This window comes from Belonocnema kinseyi, chromosome 9 (assembly GCF_010883055.1).
Source record: "Belonocnema kinseyi isolate 2016_QV_RU_SX_M_011 chromosome 9, B_treatae_v1, whole genome shotgun sequence".
In the NCBI taxonomy this organism is placed as follows: Eukaryota; Metazoa; Arthropoda; class Insecta; order Hymenoptera; family Cynipidae; genus Belonocnema; species Belonocnema kinseyi.
The window spans coordinates 48161656-48171778 of NC_046665.1; positions in this window are offsets into that span (position 1 = coordinate 48161656).

Genomic DNA, 10123 nt, shown 5'->3' on the forward strand with positions numbered 1-10123 from the left:
GGTGCGATCCAACTGATGTAGTAGGGTTAGTATTTTCGTCCGACGGATTTGGAAAAAGGTGTAGCGTGGAAGGCTTTCATTCCATTGAAAGACTTGTCTTTTGAAGGCCTGTGGGACCTTGTAGAAAAAGTTGTACAAAGTGCCACAGGTTATAAAATCGATGATACTTTCCAAGTTGAAATGACACGTGTTCAGATAACATTCGGTAAAGGTCGTGTTAAATTACAATTTGACATTTTTAAACGTTCTGTATTGACAATAGAGAGTAAAGCAAATACTTGTCTACCACAGTCCATGGTAGCGGCAATATCCAAAGGGAAATTGTTGGCCAATAAATATAACATTGAATTACAAAATGACTGGCGTCGAAAACGAGAGAGAGAGGTTGTGTGCATCAATGCACTGCTGCTAATAGGTTAACGCTATACGCCGGTGTAATTATACTTCTAAATGGCTGTGGCATTCCAGAACTTGTCCAGTATCAAAACTTCATGTCAAAATCTCAGATAGCAATAATTCTGTATCATTATGATAGCTTTGGTTCAGGAAAGGCGAAAGCTTTTTATGACGGAACTTCTAATATTACAAATAAAGGAGATAGAGTTAAGCAAAATATTTACTTGCTCTATGAAGGTGCTCCCAAATGCTATTTTTAACCTATTTTATCATTGATAGGGACTGGTGGTAGTCGACATTTTTTTGCACCTTGTAACAAGGCTTATAAAAATCCTGAGTCATTTATGCGCAGAAAAATGTAACGCTTGCCACATATGACCACCCTGTAATCAAGAAAGTAGGATTGTAGTTGGGGATATCGAAAAGGAAATAAAATGCGATTCATGCCTTAAGTCCTTTCATGGGGCCTCATGTATGAGAAACCATTTACATCCTGATTCATACAGCACGGGTAAAAGTATTTGTTCAGTATTTAAAATTTGTGGTAGTTGTTCAAAATTAATCAACCATTTAGATGTCAAAGATCATAAATGTGGATATTCAAATTGTGTTACGTGCAGAAAAGTTTGTCCAGACAACCATTTGTGCTACATAACACCAGTTGGGAATCCACGTTATAATAAAAAAGTCGCATACATTTTTTTACGATTTTGAAACTCAACAGAGTAAATCTGTCGTTGGTCAGCAATCCACGAAAATTCACGTACCTAATTCGTGTGTAGCACAACAGGTATGTGATGAGTGTATGGATGATCCTGACCCAAATGTACGATGTAAATGGTGCGGTATCAGACAGAATATTTTTAGTGAAGATCCGGTTTGCGAGTTTACAAAATTTGCCAAAATTTGCCACATTTATTTAATACTCCCGAAAATCAAGAGTACATTGGAAAAATACCTGATGCCAAATATTTATTTTTCACTCGATACAATGTCTCATGAGGCTCGGGAGTCATTTTACAAGTAGTACGAAGAATGTGTCACATCAGAATACAATTTTAATTTCAAAGAAGAATTGAGATCATATTGTATAAATGATGTGGACATTCTTCGTAGAGCGTGTTTGGCTTTTAGAGCATTATTTCTTAAAGTTGCCAATGTCGATCCATTTATTGAGAGCATAACAATTGCATCGGCTTTCTCAAAAGTTTTCAGAAAAAAATTATCTAAAAGCTGGTCAAATAGGTGTCATAACAAACGGTGGTCATAGAAGGGCTGATAGACAGTCGAAAAAAGCCATCGAATGGTTATTAGCCTTAGAACGCGATTTAGACATTGAAATTACTTATGCAGGCAGGGCACGAGAATTTAGATTACCAGAGGGATGTCTAGTCGATGGCTATTTTGAAAATAAAGAAGTAAGTACGAAAGTAGTTTACCAATTTAATGGCTGCTACTGACATGGGTGTCCGCAATGTTTTAAATTAAATCACGGTTAAAAGGTTAGGTTTCGATAAAAGTTCTGAATCTGTAAATGATCGTTTTGAACGAACAAACGCTCAAACTGATCGACTTCGCTCATTAGGATATGAGGTAGTCGAAAAGTGGGAGTGTTCCTTTAATAAAGAAAAAGTTCAAAATGATAATTTACGCAGTTTCTTAAAAAACCACCCACTTTTGATGACTGACGCCTTGAATCCTCGAGATGCATTTTATCGGGGTCGAACAGGTAATATATTTTCGTATTACGATGCTAAGGGTAAAGTGAAAATATCATATCTTGATGTTTGTTCACTTTATCCATTTCTTTCAAAATATGGAAAATTTCCCAGTGGTCATCCTAAAGTTTACATTGGTGATGACTGCAAAAGTTTAACCGGTGTAAACTTTGATTTATCTAATGTCGAGGGACTAGTCAAATGTAGGTTATTACCTCCTACCAATAAGTATTTACCTGTTCTGCCTGTCCGCATGCATGGTAAACTCACGTTCCCTTTGTGTAATACTTGCTGTAAAGAACAAATACAGAGCGATTGTCCACATGTAAATAACACAAATGCGAGAGAAATTGAAGGAACATGGGTTTCCGACGAGATAAAAGCTGGGATTCAAGAGGGGTATAAAATTACTGCCATTTTTAAAATTTGGCAGTATGAGACTGCTGAATATAATATGATCACAAAAATGGGTGGTCTTTTTGTAGAATATATGAATCGATTTTTTAAACTAAAGCATGAAGCCAGCGGATACCCTGCCTATTGTACTGATGAGGCTTCGAAAAAGGCATTTATTCAAAAAATTTTCGAGTCTGAGAGTATAGCCCTAGATCCGAAAAATATGAAAAAGAATCCTGGTTTTCGCTCGTTGGCGAAACTTTGCCTCAATTCATTTTGGGGGAAATTTAGTCAACGAGAAAATATGCCAAAGACTGAGATCATTCATAGCCAACAAGAATTATTGAAAATTTGTCAGGGTCCGGATAAAATACTCAGCAGTGTCTTGCCTGTAGACTAAAATGAGCCAAATGAGTATTATCCATATAGAGGTTGTCTTTTAGGTGACTTAACTGATGAGCTCGAAGTTTATGGCTCCGGTAGTTTCATAGAAAAATTTGTCTCGGGTGGTCCCAAATTTTATGCATATAAGATACGATCACCTGATGGTAAAAACCACAATGTTTGTAAAGTAAAAGGTATTAATTTAAACTATGAAAATTCCGAAATAATAAACTTTGACTCAATATGTGTTCTAGTTATTAGATAGACACAACCAATTAGATTAAAGTTTAGTAGTATCCATAGAACACCTTATCATCAGGTAGTTACGAAACAAGAGAAAAAAATATGTCGTCCGGTGTACACTAAAAGATGATTAGTTGAAGGATATGTCTCACTACCATTTGGCTACATTTTATAAGATAAATAATTTATTTCTTTTTTAACCATATAAATCGAATTATGAAAATTTGAAGAATCACTCTCTTATTCCTACACACAGAAACAATGGCTTTTGCATTTCAAAAATAAAATAATTGTATGTTTACTTCTTTTTGCTTTTTTTTGGAAAAAAATATTCTTCTCCTTACTAATAATGATATTTTTTGTTTTCAGTTGAGCAATTTGGACTGTTTGGTAATGATGGCGAGAATACTTTTTTCGATCCGTGCAGTCAGAAGCATCACCCCATTTTACCAACACTTACTGACTTAAGTAACTATTTCCATGGAGGGGCTCAGCCCTACACTCTTCAATTGTCCGATATAAGTGCGGACTTAATTGAAAATTAGAATTAAAAATGAAATTTCAATATATTAATTTCAAATTTTTTAATTATTTAGTATATATTTAAAAGGGAATTTAATAAAATGAAATCTACTTTTAAAACATAAAAACTAATTTTATTTATCACCCCAAAATGCATGAAAAATTCAATTGTATTATTATTTTTTAATCAAAAGCAAAAATCATTTAGAATAATATAATTGTATACCTGATTTTTCTAACCTAAAACAGGCAACCAGAATATAGCTGAAAAACTAGGGGTTTGCGGCAGTGGTCCAACACGGCGCGGCGGGAGGACCCGCACGCCCATGTAAGCTCATCTCTGGGCGTGCTGGAAGGTACATGTCATAATAAGCTTATTTATTGACGTGATGGAGAGCGGTCAGAAGAATCAGCTCAAGCATTCTGACCACGCGGATAGTATCTTATTGATCAATTTCCACAAAATAAAGATAATAAAAAAAGTGTATAAAAAGAAATTTTTAGTTTAATGAATCAGGATATTATTCTATAAATAATAATTACTAGTCGAAGTTCTATTATTCCTAATTATGGACGCACGCTGGAAGCATCCATTTACATCGTTGGTATGTGGACCAACAAGATGTGGTAAAACTTTTTTTGTAAAAAAAGTTTCTCCGTCATGTTGATAGTATGTGTGGTACACCTATTGAGCGTATAATTTTTCACTATTTCGAGTGGCAAACAGCTTACAAGGAATATGGAAAAACAACAGAATTTCGTGAAGGTTTACCTCAATCTTCTGACTATTCCAATGACCCCAGAGTTAAACTCATAATTATCGACGATTTAATGAGAGAGCCTTTAAATAACACAGTAGTAGATCTGTTTACCAAGGGTAGTCATCATAAAAATGTCAGTGTAATTTTTATATATCAAAATCTCTTTCATCAGGGCCATGGACAAAGAGATATTTCTCTAAATGTCAACTATGTTGTTGCTTTTAAAAACCCTTGAGATCGTGCCCAAATCCAGCATCTAGCTCGGCAGGTTTGCCCTAAAAATTCCCGATTTATACAAGAAGCCTATCGTGATGCCACTTCTCAACCTCATGGTTATTTACTTCTTGATTTGAAACAATCTACCCCCGAGAATTGCCGATTTCGGACAAGTATTTTTCCAGATGACCCTTATCATTATGTTTACGTACCTACCAAAGGTATAAAGAGAGGTCACAGTGAGGAACAAGTACCAGTTGCACGATTGTAATGATGTTGAAAGGTGGTAAATCAATTGGCAAAAAAAATGCTATTATTTTACATGCTCTTTGTCACCTGAACTCCGGCCAACGTCTTGCTTTATTACAATCCTCGAATGCCCGACTTGTTAAATGTCTTTGTGAGTGTGCTTCAAATACATTATTGGTAAACGTGCCCCTCAAGAAGCAAGAGAGGCTAAAGTTAAAAAAGCATAAAAAACTACTTCGTAAATTAGCGGAAACCTATGGTACGTGGAAGAAGAAGAAAAACTTTAGCGTGGAAAAAGGTGGATTTTCACCTGTTTTACTAGCACCGATCATTGGTGGATTAATATCGAATTTATTTAGTGGTTCTTCCTGAAAAAAGGTCGTTTTACCATCAAATATGGAGCATACTAGAAAATGGTGCTTATTCCAAGTGACCAAGTCGATAAAATCCAACAGCAACTGCAAACTTTAAAACAGCCAAATATAAAAAAAATGATACACAAATTATACCTGCAATACCCGGTTCAACTACACAAACACCTGGCAATAACCTTGGTAGACTAGGTTCCGAAATGAGTCGTATCTTATTTTGACCTTCTCCAATTGATGAACGTGAAAAGTGGAAAATATATAGTCAAGTATTATAAACATTTCTCTTCTTTGTTGATGAGGATAAGAAACCACCTATTGAGAATAATGACCAAAATGAAAGCGCATACAATCAATCAACCGATGACGAATTTCTACCTGTAGAAACCATCACAGCATCAGTACCCAGAACTTTTCAGCCAAACTGTATCTTATTACTCAATTATTTAAGAAGGCCGAATATAACTAACAGAATAAAATGGGATAAAAATGGTTTAGTTTTCATAGATGGACACCGTATCAAAGATTCAAATATTACGTATCTTGTTGACGATTCATTGAGATATAGAAAAAGATTCGTTCCAGCTGGTAGAAATGAGTTTGCTCATATCCTTCGAGAGCTTGGCACACTACGAGAGCTTGTAAAAAATAGAGAATACTGGAGAGTGATATCAGATAAACACTTGGCTCGGGACCTCAGTAATAGAACGTACTCTACATTTCACCCTCTTATAACAGACGATGATAGTACAGATGAGACTAGTGATTCACATAGACTTCGACACACTCCAAATATAAGAAGTCGTGCAAGAAGTCGTAGCAGAAATATAAAAGATCAATCACTGAGTCCGGGTGGTTCAGGATTAATAACAAAGTGGCAGTCTTTTAATCTGAGATGAAACTGTTAGAAGACATACTACAAGCCAAGTCATCTGGCCTCCTACAGTGGCGCGGAAAAAATAATTCGTGCAGCACGAGAAAAAGTATCTAGTGCTAAAGTGCTTGAATGGTTAAAGTCACAGGACACACTTACCAAACATAGGCCTATTCGAAGAAAATTTCAAAGATTACATTATGATGTTAGGTCTATTGATAATGTATGTGAGGTTGATGTAGTTCACCTCCAAAGTCTGTCAACCTACAATAATAATTATACTTTTCTATTAGTGGTAATTGATGTTTTAAGTAAATTTGCCTGGTTCGAGCCTCTTCGAGATAAATCTGCTTTAAAAGTAAGACACGGTTTCGAGCGTATTCTTCAGAAAGGTAAAAGGCGTGTATTTATCTGTTTACAAACAGATAAAGGGAAGGATTTGTAGGTGCAACTTTTCCAAAATTTTTGACAGATAATGGAATAAAATTTCGAGCAACACGGGACCCTAATGTTAAAGCAGCCGTAGTAGAACCCTTTAATCGAACTCACAAAGAACGTATGTGGCGCTACTTTACGCATACAAATAATCGATGCTATATTGATATCTTACAACAAATTGTAGATGCTTACAATAATGCCAGACACAGTAGTATTAAAATGAAACCGGCTGAAGTTACCATATTCAATGCATCCAAAGCATGGGAAAATATTTAATCGCGATTCAGTAAGGAAAAGAGGTCTATAAAAGCCTAAGTACAGAGTCGATGACCAAGTTAGAATCAGTAGCGAGAATGGCGTCTTTGAGAAAGGTTACGAATCAGGATGGAGTGAAGAAATATTCTTTATAAAACAATTTCCAAATCGATTACAAACACCTTTTGTTTATGAGTTGAAAGATTTAGCAGAAGAAGAAATTGATGGACTTTTATACGAACAAGAATTCACCGGCGTAAAAAATAAAGACATAGCAGAGGAGAAATTTAAGATTGAAAAAATACTGCAAACTAAAGACAAGGGAAACAAGAAACAATTTTTTGTTAAGTGGATAGGCTATCCAGATAAATTTAATTCCTGGATTCCAGCTTCAAATTTAAAATCATTGTAAAAATGAATTCTGATCAATTTTATCTTATTTTACGAAGCAATAGTAGTATGAAATATTTTCCCGATAATAGAACTTTCAATTTTATAACACAATTGCCATATGAGATTCGGTTGCAAGGACAGTGGGTAGTAGCACTCACAGAAATACAACTTCCTCGTACATTTCTTCATGTGAGATACGATGACTTAATTGAAAACCGCATTACCCTTATGAATGCTGGGACTGACGGGCATACGTTCCCACAATTTGATGGTAATATGAAAAATAGAAAAATCATTGAGAATGGTATTGACCTTCTTCACAAATATAAAGTACTTGTTGCAGAAGATAAAATAAATGGTGAAAATATGAGAGAAAAGTTAGAAGATTTAATAGAACTTATTGTCATGAATGAAAAGGTAGAAGATGCAGCAGAAGCTCTTATGTGGAAAAAACCCCTTGTAAATTTCTTTGAACCTGGCCTTTATGCCGATATTGAGTCTCTTTTAAAAACTCTGAACAGTCTTCCAGAATTAGGACAACACATTACATTTAAATATGACAAATTCAAAAGCAGCCACGTGCGCATACAAAAACAGTGTACAAAATTATGTCAGATGACTGGTCAACATTTTTTGGTACTTAGTGATAAATTATCACGTATTCTTGGTTTTGCACCAGATAATCTACTTCCAATTGAAAATAATGAGTATACTGCTAGACATCCACCTAGTCTAGCTAGTGGTCTTCCGGATAAATTCTTTTTTTACTGTAATATTTGTGAACCTCGCATTACTGGTGATGTAAAAGCTCCACTCTTACGTACTGTTTCTGTAGATAGAAGAGATTACTGTTTTGGTACAACACAAGTCAGTAATTTTTCACCACCCAATTACATACCAGTTCTTCATACAGGATTTCCTACAATTGAAATTGATATAAGGGACCACGTTGGTTTGCTAATACCATTCGAGTTTGGTACGCTGATAGCTACACTTCACTTCAAACGTATTGACTGAATAGAGATAAGAAAGAAAGAAATAATGAGCCAATACGCCGAATATTACGCCTTACAAGCAGGTGTTGGTGGAGGGATTCCCCAGATTTATATTGTCGCATCATATCAAAAAGGTCACGGTATTGGAAGCTTTCTTGGCGGTCTTAGAACTGGTGAGAATTTGAAACGGCGTGCTATTCATAAAATGGAGAATATTATGAATGGTTCTGGTTATAAGAACAATCGGAAGAAGCGAATGGTTCAGTTGATTTCTAATCGTGGTGCACGTAAGGTCGTGAGCCGACACCCCATTAATAAGAAAAAAAAGAAAACCTCCAAAAAAATAAAAAAGCGTGGTACTGTGAAAAGAAAGAAAGCGAGAAAGAATAAAAGAAAAACAAAGAATACAAAACAGTATATAAAGCATAAAAATCGGAAGCGTTCTATTGATGATATATTTGGAAATTAATAGTGTATAAAATTTGCATCCGAGACAAAATATATTTCTTAAAACGTCGTTTCTACATTCTCATTGTTATGAGTGCTTAAAGTCTGAGTTACCTCTATTCTCGAAACCTCCTACACAAACCTCGATAGAAAGCTCTCAATGGGTACACTATAAACCAGTATCATCCCTGACCGATGACTCACCTATAGAATTTGTCGTCCCTGGTCATGGTGATAAATACATTGATGTGGCTCACACAATGCTAAATCTTAGGGTGAAATTAATAACACCACCTAGGGTTGCTGCAAATGCCGAACAATTGGATAGAGTTGGTCCTGTAAACAATCTATTACATTCGTTATTCAATCAAGTCGATGTCTATTTTAATCAAAAAGTTGTATCTCCACCCAGTAATTATTATGCTTATCGGGCATACATTGAGACTCTACTTGACTATGGTCCTGCTGCTAAGAAATAGTCATCTGACTACCTCCCTTTGGTATAATGACACGCCTGGAAAAATGGATGATTTCGATGATAATGTGGGATTAAAATTTTGCCAAAAATATTTAAGTACTGATAAATCTATTGATCTTATTGGACACCTGCACTGTGATGTTTGTAACCAGGACAAATTTCTTATCAATGGTGTGGAATTGAGGCTACGACTAGTACGCTCAAAAGATTTATTCTGTCTCATGATGGCATAAATGGCTGTAGTATAAATATTGAGGAAGCCTCACTAGATGTGCGGCGAGCAAAAATTAGTCCCGGTATTCTATTAGCTCATGCAAAAGCTCTGTCTCATGGTACTGCAATATATCCTATTACACGTGTCGAGGTAAAAGCTTTATCTCTACACTCAGGCGTTCACTTTGAAACACTTGATAATGTTATTCTCGGTCAAATGTTAAAAAGAATAATAATTGGGTTTGTGGACAATATTGCATTCAACGGAAATGGAAACAAAAATCCTTTTAATTTTCAAAATTATAAAATTAATCATCTTTCGCTTTATGTTAATGGTACTCAGATACCTTCTAAACCACTACAGCCATCATTTGGGGATAAGAACTTGTATGTCGAAGCTTATCACACGTTATTTAGCGGAACTGGTATCCATTTTCTGAACGAATGAAATAATATTGATAGAGAGAATTATCCTGCAGGAAACTGTCTGTTCGCCTTCGATCTTACACCTGATCTTTCAGCAAACTGTTACTCTCACTGGAATCTTGTAAAACATGGTAGTCTCAAAATTGAAGTACGATTCGAGGACGCATTAACTAGTACTATTAATTGTCTTGTATGTGCGGAATATGATAATGTTCTGGAAATAGACTCGTCCAGACAGATCATTGTCGACTTTAGCGTTTGAGTGGGGAAAAATCAATTATGCCAATGACTTGTCTTACTTCAAAGACAGTATACTGCATGCGTCCTTCGTGAAAAGTTGGTTTTCTTTCC